This window comes from Anomaloglossus baeobatrachus, chromosome 1 (assembly GCF_048569485.1).
Source record: "Anomaloglossus baeobatrachus isolate aAnoBae1 chromosome 1, aAnoBae1.hap1, whole genome shotgun sequence".
NCBI lineage: Eukaryota > Metazoa > Chordata > Amphibia > Anura > Aromobatidae > Anomaloglossus > Anomaloglossus baeobatrachus.
Window position 1 is genome coordinate 307,896,281 of NC_134353.1, and position 18,662 is coordinate 307,914,942.

Below are 18,662 nucleotides of genomic sequence, written 5' to 3' on the forward strand. Positions count from 1 at the left end.
AGGGAAAAAAAACTCACCAAATACTCAATGTTTGCACGTGACCTTAAAGGGAACCTGTCATCAGAAATTTAGCTATAAAGCTAAAAGTTTCCCCCTCTGCAGCTCCTGGGCTGCATTCTAGGAAGCTTCCTATAGTTTTTGTGTCCCCTTTTATTCCAAAATATATACTTTACAAACTTGTACCTTTTCGTATGCAAATTTCTTAAATCGTCCATGGGGGCGGGCTGCCTGATGTACGTTGCTGTCCTCCTGCCGATTTACGCCGCCCCCGAACGCTGAATTTCAAACCTCAGGACGCCGCCCCTGGGCGCCCGTGGTCCCGTGCATGCGCTGTGCTACTGTAGCGGTGCCGTGCACTGTGTGCACGTGTGACCGCTAGTGACACTTTGCGCGGGCACGAGGTTTTGGGCGGCGCTGTGAGTGTCATCAGCAAGTGCCGCCCATAACCTCGTGACCGCACTTTCCCCTCTTCCTCCAGCGTTCTGCGCAAACGCTCGCTGGCCAGATGACCGGACGTCACCTCCTTCCCATCCTGCTCAGCAGCAGGAAATAGATGGGAGGAGCGGACGGAGCAGTTGGTGCCCGCGCAAAAGCGTCACCAGCAGGCACACGTGCACGCAGTGCACGGCACCGCTACAGTAGCACAGCGCATGCGCAGGACCACGGGCGCCCAGGGGCGGCGTCCTGAGGTTTGAAATTCAGCGTTCGGGGGTGGCGTAAATCGGCAGGAGGACAGCAACGTACATCAGGCAGCCCGCCCCCATGGAAGATTTAAGAAATTTGCATACGAAAAGGTACAAGTTTGTAAAGTATTTATTTTGGAATAAAAGGGGCCACAAAAACTATAGGAAGCTTCCTAGAATGCAGCCCAGGAGCTGCAGAGGGGGTAACTTTTAGGTTTATAGCTAAATTTCTGATGACAGGTTCACTTTAAGCACTAAAATCTAAAGTTAAGACCAGTCTCATGTGTGACCTAGTCCTGATGTAACTAGAGATCTGAACCTCCACCCAAATAACCACATGCTCTTACTGACCCCCAGTCAACCTTCTGGCTTCTCTTTCCACCTGGGGTAGTCACGTGATGCCGGTATTATTGTGGTATGTATCCACCTTCACAAAAGATGCTCCGACATATGTTTTCACATTCTATTTATTTTTTACATCTGTCAGGAAAAACACAGGAGCAAACTCTGAACACTACCTTTACATCTGTCAGGAAAAACACAGGAGCAAACTCTGAACACTACCTTACACCAATGGATACTGTCGAGAAATTTCTGCAATTATTTCACAAAATGGCGCTTTTAAATGAAGCTTCTTCCACCAGTACTCAGCCAAATGTCCTGACAACAAATTTCGGGACGTGCCACGCATCTTTCTCAGTATTTCCGTCTTCACATGACCCTAATGCGCTTCAATGCGCTGAGTATTAGCACCAGTTATCGGATCAACGAAATTCTGCTCATGATTGACGGTTTGATGCGCATAATTGAACATGGGCCAGTTATTTATATTTCGATAAGCGGCCCACTGATCAGAGATGATCCTAGAACCAGGCGCAATGTGACGCTGATTAATAGGTCTCAACATTGCTTCGTTATGGCAAAGGACGTGAAACATGCGTAATTCTTGCTCGCCATTTGCATGCTTCCACACCATGCCGAAGATCCATGGACCAATGATGCGGTTTCCAAAATTCTGGCGAGTTGGAGGGGCGCGATATTTGGATCAAAACTGACTGCTCTTAGGTTAGTGGATACATACTGGAGCATGTCAGAGTAGTTAGTGGATACATACTGAATGTCAGAGTATCTTTTGTGGAGGTGGATACATGCTACAATAATACCCGTGATGCCTGCAGACATTCATAGGTCATTGATCAACTACAGTTTTTAGATTTTGTCTAAGTTGGAAGAAACACTGTTTTCTCCATTCGCATGGTCACTGCAGTTGTCACGTGACATCCCCACTAGTCCCACGTGTGACTTATTTCTGATGGAGATGAAGCCAGGGGCCTGGTAAGGACACTTTGCCGACCTGAGCAGCGGGGCTGGTCTAGTAAGGGAGTATTATATTGAAAGCACTAAAAGTCCAGTGAAAAAGCTTTAAAAATTATGAAAAAAACAGTTTTAGTTGACTTGTCATATCATCGATTGCTACTGATAGGCACAAATCTGTCCATATAAATCCACTATTATCCAGTGAGTACAATTACATCCACAGAATGAGACACCTTCCCTATTAAAGGGATCCTGTCACTAGATTTGGGGCCTATAAACTGCGGCCACCATCAGTGAGCTCTTACAGTATATACATCATTAAAACATGTTGTATATAAGAGCCCACGCCGCTGTGTAGAAAGTAAAAAACACTTTATAATTCTTACCTAAATGGTCGGTGCAGAGTAGATGGGCCGGATGGGTGTCTCCGTTCTCTGGGTCCAGCGCCTCCTCTTTCGGCTATATTTGTCCTCTGTCTTCTGAAGCTAGTGTGGATGACACGTCCTGTGTCATCCACACAAGCCGGCACTGGGTTCCTGTGCAGGCGCTCTTTGATCTGCCCTAAGCAGGGTAAATCAAAGTATTGTAGTGCGCCTGCGCGGAACCTCAATGCTGGCTAGTGTGGTTGACGAAGGATGCGTCATCCACACTAGCTTCAGAAGAAGGAGGACAAAGATGGCCGAAAGAGGAGGAGTCACACCCGGAGAATGGAGACACCCATCTGCTCCACACCAACTCTTTAGGTAAGTATTATAAAGTGTTTTTTACGTTCTACACAGTGGCCTGGGCTCTTATATACAGCATGTTGGAATGCTGTATATAAGAGCCTACTGGTGGTTGCCGCAGCTTATAGGCCCCAAATCTGGTGACAGGTTCCCTTTAAAGGAGCACTCGGGTGATTTTTTTTTTTATTTACCCCTCTATTAGCAAATAGTACTATGTACCAAGACTGTATTAAAATAATTACGAGTCGCCATCATCTGTCATTTACAGCACTGTTGTGGTCCTTTCTGTCATTATGTGCGCCATTGTTGTCCTGCCAAATCACGCAGTGTCTGCTATGTAGAGCAGAGGTGACTTTTTCAATCCTCTCAATGTAAGTCAATGAGACTCAGAATGAGACTTTCTCACTTCTGAATCTCAAAGACAAATCTTGAAGAAGTGACCTCCACTCCACAAAGAAGACGCTGTGTCATTTGGCAGGTTACAAATGCTCTCATGATAGGAGCAGCGCTAGAAATGGCAGAACACGGCAAGTGGTATGTATTGCAATACTGAAATGCACACTTTTCATATATTACTATTTGCTAATATAGGAGAAATTTAAAAAAAAAAAAATCAATGGAGTGTTCCTTTAAGGGTCATAACAAGTATCCTCTGTGTGTTCAAAACTGTCTTTGTCTGCACCAACATTTTCTTACACAGTGGCGTACCACCAATGGCGGCAGACTACGGGTTTGCTATGGGGCCCGTGAGTTATAGGAGCCTGATGGCAGCATCACCCCCCCCCACACACACGCACACGGGCTCCTCGCCCATTATCACACTTTCAATTGTATCGCATCATAGAGGCTGATATGACTCGCCCACCCCAGGGCTATGGGACACCCGGTGCCGGGCCGGACTAGTCCGGGGGTCGTCAGTGGTGGCGGGGCCCGACTCCGTGGCCCTGGTGGGTGTCAGTTAAATATGGATGGTGACTTGGGGTTTGAATAAAGTTTGTGTTCGTGACGCCACCTGTGGTATGCGGCTATAAAGCCGCCGCTGCTGTATGAGGCCTCCGGGGTGATGGAATGGCAGCTGGTATGGTACTGCTCCCCACAGGTGGAGCGGTACCCCGGGGCACTGTTGGTGCTCATGAGTGTCTATGCAGAGGAAATAACAGAGGCAACTCCAAGGGTGCAGTTCAAGTTGTTTACTCACAGTTCCCGGTAGGTGTATACTGGTGCCTCTGGACTGCTGAGACCCACTGTCAGGGACATCCGCCGATCCTGGGTAATTTCTGGAGTAAAAGCCGGTACCCTTCTCTCAAGTGTCTCTGTCTGCAGCTGTCTCCTTGAACCTTGCCTTTTGTAGGATGAACCTGGCTCAGCCTCCACAACAGCCTCCAGGCTGGGGGGTCACCTGTCGGATGATTATCCCCTTTCTAGAGGTTCTGCTGTGGGCTGTGGCCCGGGGAGTTTACAACTTTCCCTGGGCCTCGGTTTTTACTATTTGGAGATGATTTTGCACTCCTCCGGTTTCTAGGGACCGTCTCCTGTTGCAGCTTGATCCCTCCACCGATGTTCCTGTGGAACAGGCCACCACAGCTCACCAGCTATCCGTGGCCCTGGGATCCCTTCTTCTCTCTGCTTGGTATCACCTGGACCCTCTGAGTCCCAGGATCTTCACCAGGAAGCGTCTCTTTCTTTCCTTAGCTCCTGACTGACTAGAGCCTTTCTTTCTTCTTCTCCTTCTCGTCTGCCTCACGCAGACCTCTTCCTCCTCCTTCCCTCTCTCTCAGACTACTCAAACTTGACCTTCCTTTCAGTGTCTGCTTTCTGGTGGCTCCTCCCACCTCCCCAGTTGCTAAGCTGTACCCTATAGGAGCAGGGATGGGTCTTACGGCCCCTCCCAGCATGCAGCATGGGAGGGTTGCTGCCACTATCCCTGGTCCCAGTGTGTTCCTAACAATGGGTGTAGTGTGGATTTGCCAGGGGACCGGCGTTCACTCCTTTCCTCACCCAGAATGGGGCATCACACCGCTGGATGGGGTGCAATGTCCTGTGGCGACGGAAGCCTCAGGGGCGCCACAGATACAATTGAAAGCAATGATGAAAGAGGACATGGAGCACTCCTCTCTTTATTCTCCTACTGTGTCTCCGGTCTGAAATCTCAGCACTGTGGAGCGTGATGACGTCACTACTGCATGCCGCTGTGCTAAGATGTGCAGAGCACAGGACACTTGCATGGAGACCAGAGCAGCCGGGAACCGAGAAGAGATGAGAATTTATTTATGTATTTAATCAGTGAGTACCTGGTGGCCAAAGGACTATGGGGTGCATTAAACAATATGAGGTCTGCATTATAATTTTTAGAGGAATATGGGTGCTGCATAACACTATATGGAACAATATAAGGAATGCATTATAATATATGAAGGAATATAAGGGGTGTATTATGCTATATGGAAGAATATAAGGGGTGCATTAAACACTATGGAGGAATATAAGGGGTGCATTATACTATATGGAGAAATATAAGGGGTGCACTATACTATAATGAGAAATATAAGGGGTGCATTATACTATATGCAGGACTATAAGTGGTACATTACACTATATGGAGGAGGGGTGCATAATACTATATGGAGTAATATAATCAGTGCATTATACTACATGGAGGAATATAAGGGGTGCATTATATTACATGGAGGAATATAGAGGCTGCAAAATACTATAAGGAGGATAATGGGGGCTACATGATACTATATGGAGGAATATAAGGGGTGCATAATACTATATGAAGGAATAGAAGTGGTGCATATACTTTATGGAGGAATATAAGGGTGGAATGGTGGCTCAGTGGTTAGCACTGGAACCTTGCAGCACTCGGATTCTGGGTTCAAATCTCACCAAGGACAACAACTGCAAGGAGATTGTATTTTCTTCCCGTGTTTGCGTGGGTTTACTCCGGGCACTCCGATTTCCTCCCACATTCCGAAGACATACAGATAGGGAACTTAGATTGTGAGCCAATGGGCATAGTGTTGCTGATGTATGTAAAGTTTTGTGGAATATGTTGGCGCTATATAAAAATAAAGATTATTTTTAAAAAAGGGGTGTATTATACACTATATAAAGGACTATGGGTGTGCATTATATCTTTTGGAGGAATATGGGGGTGCATTATATTATATTGCGGAATATGGGGGCGCATTATATTATATGGCAGAATATCGGAGTGCATTATATTATATGGAGGAATACTGGGGTACATTATACTATATGGAAGAATAATGGGGTGCATTATATTATATAGAACAATATGGGGGTGTATTATGTTATATGGCGGAATATTGGGGTGATTATATTATATGGAGGAACATGGGGGTGCATTATACTATATGGAAAACTATTGGGGTGCATTATATTATATAGAACAATATGGAGGGGCATTATATTATATGGAGGAATATGGGGGTGCATTATAATATAGGGAAGATTATCGGGGTGTATTATATTATATAGAACAATATGGGGGTGCATTATATTATATGGATAACTATAGGGAGGTCATTATAATATATGGAGGATTTTGGGGGTCCATTATAATATATCAAGGACTATGGGTGATGTATTATAATACATGAAGGACTATGCGCAGGTCACAGTTGGAGATCTTACTGTATTGTGGTAGTTGAAGGGTGGTATAGTAGAGTCATCATACTGTGCGTGTGGAGGGTACTGTGGAGGAATTAACGGTGGGGTATCACATTTTCTGGCATCATTCTTTAGGGGTGCAATGAATGAAGAATCTCAATAGGAGGAATATTACTTTGTAAGGGCGGTAAAGTTGTGAAATATGCTCTTCTGTGACCCAGCCAAATATTCTACTTATTTTTTTTGGGAGGGGTCAATTAGAAATTCTACTATGGGGCCCCATGATTTCTATATACGCCCCTGATCTTACATCTTTACCCACTAGCTTAGGCCGGTTTCACACATCCGGCTTTTTGCTGTTTTACCGGATCCGGCGCTCTCCCATACAGATAATACAGTACAATGACAGCGCTGTAACGTCCTGGTCACATGCGCCGGTCACATGACAGCATGTGACCGGCGCTTGTTGCTCTGTCATTGTACTGTATTAACTGTACGGGAGAGCGCCGGATCCGGCAAAACGGCAAAAAACCGGATGTGTGAAACCGGCCTTACTGTTCATGGAATTAAGAGGCCATTAATAAAAACCTTGGATGTATTGTATACAGATCACAGCTACTCATCCTGGAAAACATTACCCAGCAGAACTATCAATCTGATGATCCAGAGATGGATACTTCCAGGAGATACATACTTAAGTGATTTAAGCCCCAAGTAAACACACATCGCAAGGCGTTTCCTGAAGTCACATGCCCTGTCGCACCTCTCTTTATGAGGAATGTTTCTCTGCAGCACTTCTGGTTGAAGATTTACAGACTGCATATTATGTGAGCATAAAGTTACGTAACAGGCTGACAGGAAAGTGGAGCGAGCTTACAGCCAGTTTTCTGTGTAATTCCCTTCATTTTAGTGACATGAATCACAGCCTGTGGCTACTGAGTACTTCTCCACCTGCATATAACATGCAGCGACATATGCAAACAGCTCCACAGAAATAAGTGACAGGAATTTAGAATTTCTCCCAGTAATCTGCTTATTTAGTGCAGCCTGAAAGTAATCTGCCGGCAAAACCACACAGTGCCGGAGATCTGTTACCATCACAGCACCATGGCCGTATTTTCCCTCTGAGTGCTGTCCGTGGAGAACCTGACATCATGTCGACAGCACGAGGACAGAACTCGAGACAATGTTATTCAGTGAGACAGAATAAATATTGCACTAGTCTCTTCCGAATTTTGGATAAAACTCTCTATTGGTGTATAGAAAAAATTGGATCAACCATACGACATCTGATTTATATGGATACATTGCGATTACTGACACAGAAAACTATTTTTGGTCTTGTAAATTTTATTTACTGCTGATATTTAGAAACAAATGCCGTACGGATGCCATATGGATGACACTACAGATGAAAAAAGCATCACTACAGATGAAAAATCAGGCTATTTTTTTATACACTCATGTGATCATAGCCCAATGAAGATCATGTAGTGAATGATAGTAGAGATGAGCAAACCTGAGGTTTGGTCTTAGTTCAAAGTCACAGCTTTTAAATGCAAATACCACACCTAGAATAAGCGCCAGACCTTTTACCTGCTTAATTAATGTTAGATTAACAAGCTAAGTAAAGATGAGTAAACCCAAGGTTCGGTGTTCGGGTTTGGAGTTTGGGTACTTAACGTATGCTTGGGTACTCTCGGTGCTCAGCCCAGTGCGAGCTGTTTGTAGTATTTGACTGGCTCGCATTGGGGGTAACAACTGTGGGATCGGATGTAGTGTGCACCACACAAAAAAATGCAAATAACCCTCCCTAGGAAGTGATCTGTTTATGACCAGCTGTATGTGGGCAGAGACTCGAACTGCCCAATTAGTTAATTCTATTGAGGTTCAGGTTAAGTTCAGGTCCCAAACCAATCTAAATTTAAAGTTTGGCTGAACCTGCCAAACCTAACTTCAATGGGTCCACTCATCTCTAAATGTTAGCACTCAGATCAGTCAGCCAGCAATTGTACACTTTTTATGTACAGTTCTACTAATGCAGTTCTGCACACTTCAGTAAAAACAATGTACTGGTGTGCCAGGGGCCCATCAGTTACCAGTTACATTGGTTCTGTGGGCCCAATGCAAATAATACATTACTTTCATGCACATATTTACCCATGCTTCTATATAATAATAATCTGGGAAGTTTGGTAAATGAATGATTAGATGCCTGTCTGTGAGGACATAGGGAATCAAGTGTAATGTGCCAAGTACTGCTACTATAGGAAAGTGGGGGTACTACTCCTGCAAAGTGGTCTACCGGAGGATTCACCCGTTCACCTGTGGGCCAGTCCGAACCTGAGTATATCCATATTTCAATGTTTTTCACTCATAATCTGACTGGCTGATGACGTTCACCAAGGAGAATATTCTATATCCAGTTTATGTATTGAAATACAACATAAATTAGCCTATTCATAATACTTTATAATAGGTATGTGTGTAGGTTAGCTCTACTTCAAGTGCTGTTTGTCTAGGTGTTCCTGCTTAGCATGTCCACTACATACCTGCTGCAGCGAAGATGGTACATCAATAACATTTACTGTTGTGGATATCACTGCGAAAAAGTAGTGGAGCAAAGAGGGAAATATTGCAATGGGTGAAATTCGCACCTACGTCTGCAACCGGTAACTCCTGTTATTTTAGACTGCCGATATAGTTGCAGCATGGACATGCGATTTCTTAAAATCGTATGCACATGATGGCACGGTAAAATGCAGAATTTCCACAATCGAATATGCAGACAACAATCCGCTGTTTTCGCATTGTGGGAACTTAGCATTATTTTTAACTTTTGATTGCATGTAACAGAAGATTATTGCAGTTTCACCTGTCTGTAAAAAAGTCTAATGGGTGGGTATAACAGACGCTTATGGGGTCATCTGGCAGAATTAAAATCAATAGCCTCATAGACCACCCAACAGGTCGCATACAATATTTTGCCAAATAGACTGTGCATTTTAAAAGACATCCGTCCAATATATAGTGAGTTATTGATTAGTTGATTTACAATTATTGAGCTGTACTAGAAAGAGGTAAGTGCACAATACCCAGCAGCACAAAGGAACGATAGCAGGCAAGCACTGCATTAATTAAAGCCAAGTCAAGCATCTACTTGTATTGGACAAAGGAGTGGAGTCTAAAACTATAGCGCATAAGTGGAAAAAAGACAAGTTAAACAGCCTTATTTATCTTAGGATAAACATATACACAAACCTATATATTTTTATATATATATGTATATATATATATATATATATATATATAAACCATAAAACTGGATCTGTTACCAGATTACCCATTAAAAACTGTATACATTATTAAACAGATGCTTACTTCTGATGAGAATGTTGTACTTTTTTGAAAAACCTATCTAAGAATGACTGGATAATCCTTTATGAAAGTTTTCTTCCTTGATGTTAAAGTGAGCATTTTTTCCTGCTCTAGCTGGACTCAAAGAATACTCATTTTTATTTGAGGACTAGCTGTCATACCCGGCATTGCCCGAGATAGTAACTAAGTGTCTCTCTGTCTTTTTCCCTCTCTCTGTCTGCCTCTGTCTATCTGTGTCTCTGTCTGTCTCTCTTCCTGTCTGATTGTTATAACACGTGGACCCAGCGACCAATCAGCATCCGGCATCCGTCTCCCAGCCTTCGGGCATTTGAGCAGGATGAGAGTGCTGTGATGACTTCCTGCTCAAATGTCTGAAGGTGGGGTGAACGATGCCGCAGCTGATTGGTCGTAAGGCTCATGTGTCAAAACAATGTCACGTGGGCCCAGGGAACGCGACTCCAAACATTGCTGGAACTGGAGCCACACCGAAGGTGAATATAGGCTTATTTATTTTTATGGGGTGAGCAAGGGAACATGAGAAGGAGTTGTCCAAGTATTGGGCCACCCCTTAAGTAGCAATTCTCACATGGAATTTAAGAGTAAGCATACAACCCTCTTCAGGTCTAGCAGATCTATTTAGTAATGTATGTGGTTTGTATTGTAAAAACTGGTGACAGTTCCACTTTAAAGAGAATCTTTGCCAACACTAACTAAAGCATCCTCCTACAGGCAGCAAGGAACTTTGCTTGGGTTACAATTTTTCATCAGAGAGGTACAATAGCTGTAGAGTTTTTTTTAGTATATGGGTGTTATTTCTTTACAGTTCAGTAATAGGTTGTACAACCTGACCAGTGTGATTTAACTTCTACTGTAAGACAACATACACTACACCTGCTCACTAGATTGCAATTACAGATGTACTTATAGGCATACTCCATTTAGCTTCCTTTCCACCAAGACATGGACCCATCAACATGGTATCATCCTCTTATGGTTACACAAGCACCAAAGACCCAACAGGACTATTCTATCATGAACATGTCATCATACAGTTAGGTCCAGAAATATTTGGACAGTGACACAAGTTTTGTTATTTTAGCTGTTTACAAAAACATGTTCAGAAATACAATTATATATATGATATGGGCTGAAAGTGCACACTCCCAGCTGCAATATGAGAGTTTTCACATCCAAATCGGAGAAAGGGTTTAGGAATCATAGCTCTGTAATGCATAGCCTCCTCTTTTTCAAGGGACCAAAAGTAATTGGACAAGGGACTCTAAGGGCTGCAATTAACTCTGAAGGCGTCTCCCTCGTTAACCTGTAATCAATGAAGTGGTTAAAAGGTCTGGGGTTGATTACAGGTGTGTGGTTTTGCATTTGGAAGCTGTTGCTGTGACCAGACAACATGCGGTCTAAGGAGCTCTCAATTGAGATGAAGCAGAACATCCTGAGGCTGAAAAAAAAGAAAAAATCCATCAGAGAGATAGCAGACATGCTTGGAGTAGCAAAATCAACAGTCAGGTACATTCTGAGAAAAAAAGAATTGACTGGTGAGCTTGGGAACTCAAAAAGGCCTGGGCGTCCACGGATGACAACAGTGGTGGATGATCGCCGCATACTTTCTTTGGTGAAGAAGAGCCCGTTCACAACATCAACTGAAGTCCAGAACACTCTCAGTGAAGTAGGTGTATCTGTCTCTAAGTCAACAGTAAAGAGAAGACTCCATGAAAGTAAATACAAAGGGTTCACATCTAGATGCAAACCATTCATCAATTCCAAAAATAGACAGGCCAGAGTTAAATTTGCTGAAAAACACCTCATGAAGCCAGCTCAGTTCTGGAAAAGTATTCTATGGACAGATGAGACAAAGATCAACCTGAACCAGAATGATGGGAAGAAAAAAGTTTGGAGAAGAAAGGGAACGGCACATGATCCAAGGCACACCACATCCTCTGTAAAACATGGTGGAGGCAACGTGATGGCATGGGCATGCATGGCTTTCAATGGCACTGGGTCACTTTTGTTTATTGATGGCATAACAGCAAACAAGAGTAGCCGGATGAATTCTGAAGTGTACCGGGATATACTTTCAGCCCAGATTCAGCCAAATGCCGCAAAGTTGATCGGACGGCGCTTCATAGTACAGATGGACAATGACCCCAAACATACAGCCAAAGCTACCCAGGAGTTCATGAGTGCAAAAAAGTGGAACATTCTGCAATGGCCAAGTCAATCACCAGATCTTAACCCAATTGAGCATGCATTTCACTTGCTCAAATCCAGACTTAAGACGGAAAGACCCACAAACAAGCAAGACCTGAAGGCTGCGGCTGTAAAGGCCTGGCAAAGCATTAAGAAGGAAGAAACCCAGCGTTTGGTGATGTCCATGGGTTCCAGACTTAAGGAAGTGATTGCCCCCAAAGGATTCACAACAAAATATTGAAAATAAAAATATTTTGTTTGGGTTTGGTTTATTTGTCCAATTACTTTTGACCTCCTAAAATGTGGAGTGTTTGTAAAGAAATGTGTACAATTCCTACAATTTCTATCAGATATTTTTGTTCAAACCTTCAAATTAAACGTTACAATCTGCACTTGAATTCTGTTGTAGAGATTTAATTTCAAATCCAATGTGGTGGCATGCAGAGCCCAACTCGCGGAAATTGTGTCACTGTCCAAATATTTCTGGACCTAACTGCATTTACATAGACTAATTTATTTATGTGCATGAATTGAGTCTTTTGCCGTTCTTGGGTCCCGGTACTAAAGCATACATGGATGACCAAATGACACTTGGAGCTCAATTCTTCACTATGCTTAGATAGACCTGATATCTTATCTATGAACATCAGTGAAACACACTATCCTAAGTATACAACAAAACTCAACCAATATGCTCATAATGAAGCAATATGTGTCAAATAAGACACAATATCATCCAGCATATAAACATTCTCACACAATGAGCAAAAGATGACGTGTGATAACCGTCCAAAGGAGAAAAAGGTAACGACCCTCAACACTCCTTACATATTATACAGTACTGTGCCCAGGGCTTCATTGTGAAAAGATGAAGGTGTTTTGTGCAAACCAATGAACGGTGAACAGGAGGATCCACTTTATTCTCCAAACAGAGGTTTGAAAGCAACTGAGATTAAAGAAGTTTACCGGAATTATGATATTGATGATTGACTCTTAGGATAGATCATCAATACAAGATCAATGGAGGCCATCTCTTAGCACCTCCATATATCAGCAGTTATAAGCTCTGGTATGTAACAACTCTTTACACTGTGTAGTGTTCATTGACACAAACGACAGCTCCAATCCAGGGGCTGAGATGATGTTTCCGGTTCTGCTCACTGTTTACATCCAGCCTCCACTGGAGCTGAAAACTGATGATTGGTAGATGAGTCAAGTGTCAGACTCCGAACGTTCTGATATTGGTGACCTCTCTTAAGGACAGACCATCAACATCTTGAAGATAATAATGTACCTTCCTATGAAAAACTAGCATGTGTATAAGATGTCACACCTAGATTTTATGGCCCTTACTGTATATACCCACATAGGAATAGATTACCTTTATACATAGAGACATTATAAGATAAAATTTTCAGTGTCACAAGATTTCAACCCCTTCTCGACATTCTTGTCTAACTTATTCTTTCTCCACTATAGGAGGCTGAACAGAGTCTAACTTTTCATCACATTTAATTAAGTTCACAATATCTGGAGCAATATTTGGTGCAAAAAACACAATAGAATATTTTGGTATAAATTGGGACGACAAAGCCAAAGGTCTTATAGACCAAATCTAGAAATATGTACGTAACATAAATGACACTAATGCAGCCAACTTCGCATGCAATAAACCAGCACAAAGAAAGAGAAAAAATAGTAAATCTACCACAATGCAGCAGATGTTATTCAGAAAATGCACTAGAATTTTGGATCCGATTTCTGTAAAGCTGGTGTTCATAATGTGCGTCTGTGATTTAGATGTGATTTAGACATTTTTTTCAAGTGTCCACAAAAAATATGGGGCTAAGTGGGGTCCTAAAATGCCATGTGTTTTAATGGTATGTATCATAATTTTGGTATAAAATATTAGTTAACTAAGAGGTGGTGAATGTTAGAGAAAAGTGTCTATAAAGATACATCCTCGTAATCTCAACCACTGAGTCCTCTCGTGTTCGCTTTATTTTAGACAATGATTAATAAATGTCGAATTAAGTTTTGCTTCAATATATTTAGTATTTTTAAGAAAATGTCCATATCTTCTGAACCCAAAGTTGACATTGTGCTTCCGACCCAGCCCCATGCCGGTAGCCCTCTGCTGCACAGAGCACATGTGAAAGTTTGCACAAGGTGTTTAGATATTTCTAGGGATACATCTTTCACAATGTCTGCATTTCTAAGGAATGACACAGCTTTGGTACAGAATGTCATACTACGGACATGTTCTTGTAGACAATGGGTTTTCGTAAATGGGATGAGCTGTAATAAACACACTGGGTTTGTACATTCGTGATGGTGAGTGAGTAAGGTAGGAGTGAGCGCTGTTAAATATAGAAGTTATTACTATGCAACAAAACTAGTAATACTTGTAGAGTAGGCATGATTGTCGCCTCCAATTGTTGAGCGCTGAATGTAAGTGTGTATACTAAGGGGGTTTGGTGACTGGCACACAATTACTATAGCGGAGACCCTAAGGATGGGGCTACTGACAGCTCGAGTGTATGAGTTACTTTTCCATCAGATCCCACACAAGGCTTAAACAAGCAGAACAAAGCAATTTGTTCAGTATAATTCCCTGATTGGCAAAGCGTGCTCGAGCCCATTACAAGGGGAAGCGACCAATATTTACTGTGACAAAACCCCGCACATGGGCAATTCCTCCTTTAAAAGGACTGCGGTTTTTCCGGGATCTCTGCAGCCTTCCGCTCGCATGCTGCAGTACAGACACAAACATGCTCAGCTGTCATCACGCTGCACATGACAGCACAGGAAGATCAGGTTACTGGTACTGCAGATCATGCCAATGACCACAGCTATAGTACCATCCACCTGCCTAATGATCCTCATCATCCACAGCGCCGGTGACCCCGCATCACCCCAAGTAGGCACCTGCCACATACCACACAGGCCTGGAGAATGCAGCTGAAGCACACCTGCACCTGGATGAGGGTCATCTGTCCGCATGCCAACAACTCCCCATCTGTTCCAAGTCACACACTGAGTAAAGGAGAAGAAGAGGTTACGACAACATCTGCATTGGCGCTGACAAGATACCTTACTGTGTATGGCAAATCTTGCTCAGCTCGCTCTGTTCTCCTTTAAATGCTCTTTTCGCTGATGTCCTGTAAAGCGTATTTTCCAGCTTCTTGGCAGTTCTAGTTGATCCTAGTAAAAATCCTCATTCCAAGGGTCTCCATGCCAAGTCCTCCTAGCCTGGTAAGGCAGAGTAGTTGTGAAGTGGAAGGATTGGTAGGCTGTCAGGCAGCTGATTGTGAAGGGGAAGAAGAGAGCAGGAGGAGGAGCAGAAGGGAGGGCTCAGTCACTGAGATTAGGAACAACTCTGTGAGCCTGTATGTACATACTATGGGAAGCCAGCACTGCCACCTCATAAGCAAAGCAGCTCAAGATCAACCTCTCGTCTTCGTCTCTCCTCCCTTAGCTCTTACGTTGGATTTGTGTCCGGCCTTCTGCTTCTCTCACAGCTTTATTGAGCAGACACGGAGAGGAATCCAGCAAGGATAATGAAACATACTCACATCTTTCCGATCAAACATCTTAGACAGCTATTGACGTGTACTGGGAGCGCTGCAGCTTCATTTCTGCAGAATCAGTACCTTATGCCTAGATGCAATATATCAGAAAACTGAGTACACCTCTCACATTTTTGTAAATATTTTATTATATCTATCGATGGGACAACACTGAAGAGATGACACTTTGATACAATGTAAAGTAGTCAGTGTACAGCTTGTATAACAGGGTAAATTTGGTGTGTCTTCTAAATTGCTCATCATCATGCAGCCATTAATGTGTAAACCGCTGGCAACAAAAGTGAGTACACCTGAGTACACAATTGTGCCCAATTTGCCATTTTCCCTCCTTGTTATCATGTGAATTAGTGTTACAAGGTCTCAGGTGTGAATGGGGAGCAGTTGTGTTAAATTTGGTGTTATCACTCCCACACTCTCTCATACTGGTCACTGGAAGTTCAACATGGCTCCTTATGGCAAAAAATTCTCTGAGGACCCAGAGAAAAAAAATAATTGTTGTTCTACATAAAAATGGCTTAGGCTAGAAGAAGATCGCCTACACTCTGAAACTGAACTGCAGCATGGTGGCCAAGACCATAGAGCTATTTAACAAGACAGGTTCCACTCAGAACAGGCCTCACCATGGTTGTCTAAAGAGATTGAGTGCATTGCTCCAGAGGTTAAAGTGGTGAGGGGGTCAGCCTTTCAGTGCTCAGACCATATGCCATACACTGCATCAAATTGTTCTGGATAGCTGTTGTCGCGGGCGGAGGAGGGGACGCTGCGCTCTCCCACTGCTCGGGTCCAGCTGCCGCTGCTGCTGCGGCCTCTGCTGCTCGGTGGCTCGAGCGATAGGCCGGATCCCGGGGACTCGAGCGGCGCTCCTCGCCCGTGAGTGAAAAGGCGTTTGGTTTTGGGGGTTTATTGTCCGTGACGCCACCCACGGTTGTGGTGATTGTGTGGACACCACCGCTGCTCTGGACAGGGATCCCGGGAACGGTGACAGGGAGCAGCTTTGTTGTTATTTCTCCCCTCCGTGGGTAGGGGGTTTGTTGTCCCGGGGCCCGGTGATGGGGTAGGGGTGATGACAGGCCGGTTGCGGGGCCTGGTGAGGTGCAGGGTCGCGGGGGCAGCGCTGTGCCATACGGCACGGTGGTACTCACTCAGCCTGAGACGTTGACACAGTTCTCGGTAAAACACACGGCTGGAAAGTTGGTTCCCACGGACGGCTGCTGTTGCTTTTCCCCGCTAGTTAACGGTGACTGTCTCTTTCCCTGCACCTAGTATTTCTGTTGGTAGCGATGGGTTCCCACCAGTTACCCGCTCCCGACTTGGATATGGGCCGGAGGAGCCCCTCTTTGCCGCAGGCGCTGGCCCTGAGAAACTGGTGCCTTGGCGGTGGCGGTGTCTCTCTCATACGGTTGGACTGTTGCCTTCAATCGGGACTTAGTTGTTTGGAGACCCGGAGGTCCCCTTCACTGACGGATTTGGCAAATTTACGGCGACTCCTAGCCTTGCCGGGATCCGAAAGGCCCCTGCCAATGGTGCTGGCTTCTCCTTGTGTACCGTTCCGGTACCGCCGGGCCACCACCCGTCCACGGTCCTTACGGCACCACCGATAGGCCACTCCTGCAGACGGTCACCGCCGTCTGCTAACCTTGCTGTCTCAGTCCGGGGCACACACCCGGACCAACTTCAGGCTGCTCTTTTACTACTTTACTCCTACTTCTTCAACCTCCACAACTAATCTCCTCTCACTTCCTCCTCCAAACTCTAACTCTCCTCTAACTGCCTGTGTTTTCCCGCCTCCAGGACTGTGAACTCCTCGGTGGGCGGGGCCAACCGCCTGGCCCACCCCCTGGTGTGAACATCAGCCCCTGGAGGAAGGCAACAAAGATTTCTGGTCTAGCTTAGGTGTACCTAACCGGGGTGTAGGGTGTGGTGATGTCATTACCTGTGACCCCTGGCTTGCCCAGGGCATCACACTGTCACCCCAAAAAGAAGCCTTTTCCAAAGAAGATGCACAAGAATGCTAGCAAACAGTTTGCAGAAGACAAGCAGACTAAGGACATGGAATACTGTAACCATGTCCTGTGGTCTGATCAGATCAAGATAAACGGTTCCGATGGTGTCAAGCGTGTGTGGCAGCAACCAGGTGGAGGACTGCAAGGTCACTAACAATCACCAGTTCAGAGATGTCATCATGGAGGTGTGGAAGAGGATTCCAGTGGTTCCTGTAAAGCTCTAGTGAACTCCATGCCCAAGAGAATTAAGAGAGTGCTTGAAAATAATAGTGACCACACAAAATATTGACACTTTGAGCACAATTTGGCCATTTTCACTTCGGGGTGTACTCACTTTTATTGACAGTAGTTTTAACATTAATGGCTGTGTGATGAGTTATTTAGGGGGTACACCAAATTTACAAAAGCTGTACACTGACTACTTTACATTGTATCAAAGTGTCATATCTTCAGTGTTGTCCCATTAAAAGATATAATATAATGTAATATTTAAAAAATGTGAGGGGTGTACTCACTTTTGTGATATACTGTATAGTCATCTAAAAATACACTTTATATTACAGACAATCAAGGGCATAATTCTAATAGGTGCAGGGGTCACAATCACACCTAGGACCTACAAACTAGGGGTTCCTTTGCCCCTTAACCCCTTCACGACCATGGACGGATCTTTCCGTCATGGATCGTGTCCCGGTATGCCCCGCCCCCTGCCGCGGGCAGGTGGCGTGGATCGGCACACATATCAGCTGTTTTCAACAGCTGACATGTGTGCCTACATGTTCCGAGTGGAATCGCATTCCACCTGGAACATTAACCCCTTAGATCTCGCTGCCAAAGTCTGGCAGCGAGATCTATATGCGCGCGGCCATGTTTTCTACTTACCGCCGCCCCCATCGGAAGTTACGTGAGTGATCACGTGACGTTCGGTGGTTGCCATCGTAGCACAGGGTCATGTGATGATGCCTGCTGCTACGAAGTTTCACTTTCCTTTTTCCTCGGCACGGAGCAGAGGAAAAAAGAAAGTGACTATTTCTGCTGTTTACAGCGGCCTAGCTGTAATCAGCAGATAGCGATCAGCGATCGGATTGCTGATCGCTATAGTCCCCTAGGGGGACTAGTAAAATA

At 44.4% G+C, this 18,662-nt stretch overlaps 1 protein-coding gene across 2 annotated transcripts in view; it reads right to left on the reverse strand.

Annotated features, from left to right (window-relative positions):
• The window catches only part of CCSER1 (coiled-coil serine rich protein 1), a 1,289,205-nt gene extending 1,273,844 nt beyond the window's left edge, over nt 1-15,361 (reverse strand). Inside the window, exon 1 of one of the 2 annotated variants that reach the window (XM_075337134.1) lies at nt 15,043-15,361. The gene's annotated coding sequence lies outside the window, so the exon portion shown is untranslated. Of the gene's footprint in view, nt 1-15,037 lie in introns of both variants that reach the window. The other variant, XM_075337126.1, reaches the window with a different exon arrangement.
• Between the last annotated feature and the right edge of the window lie 3,301 nt (nt 15,362-18,662).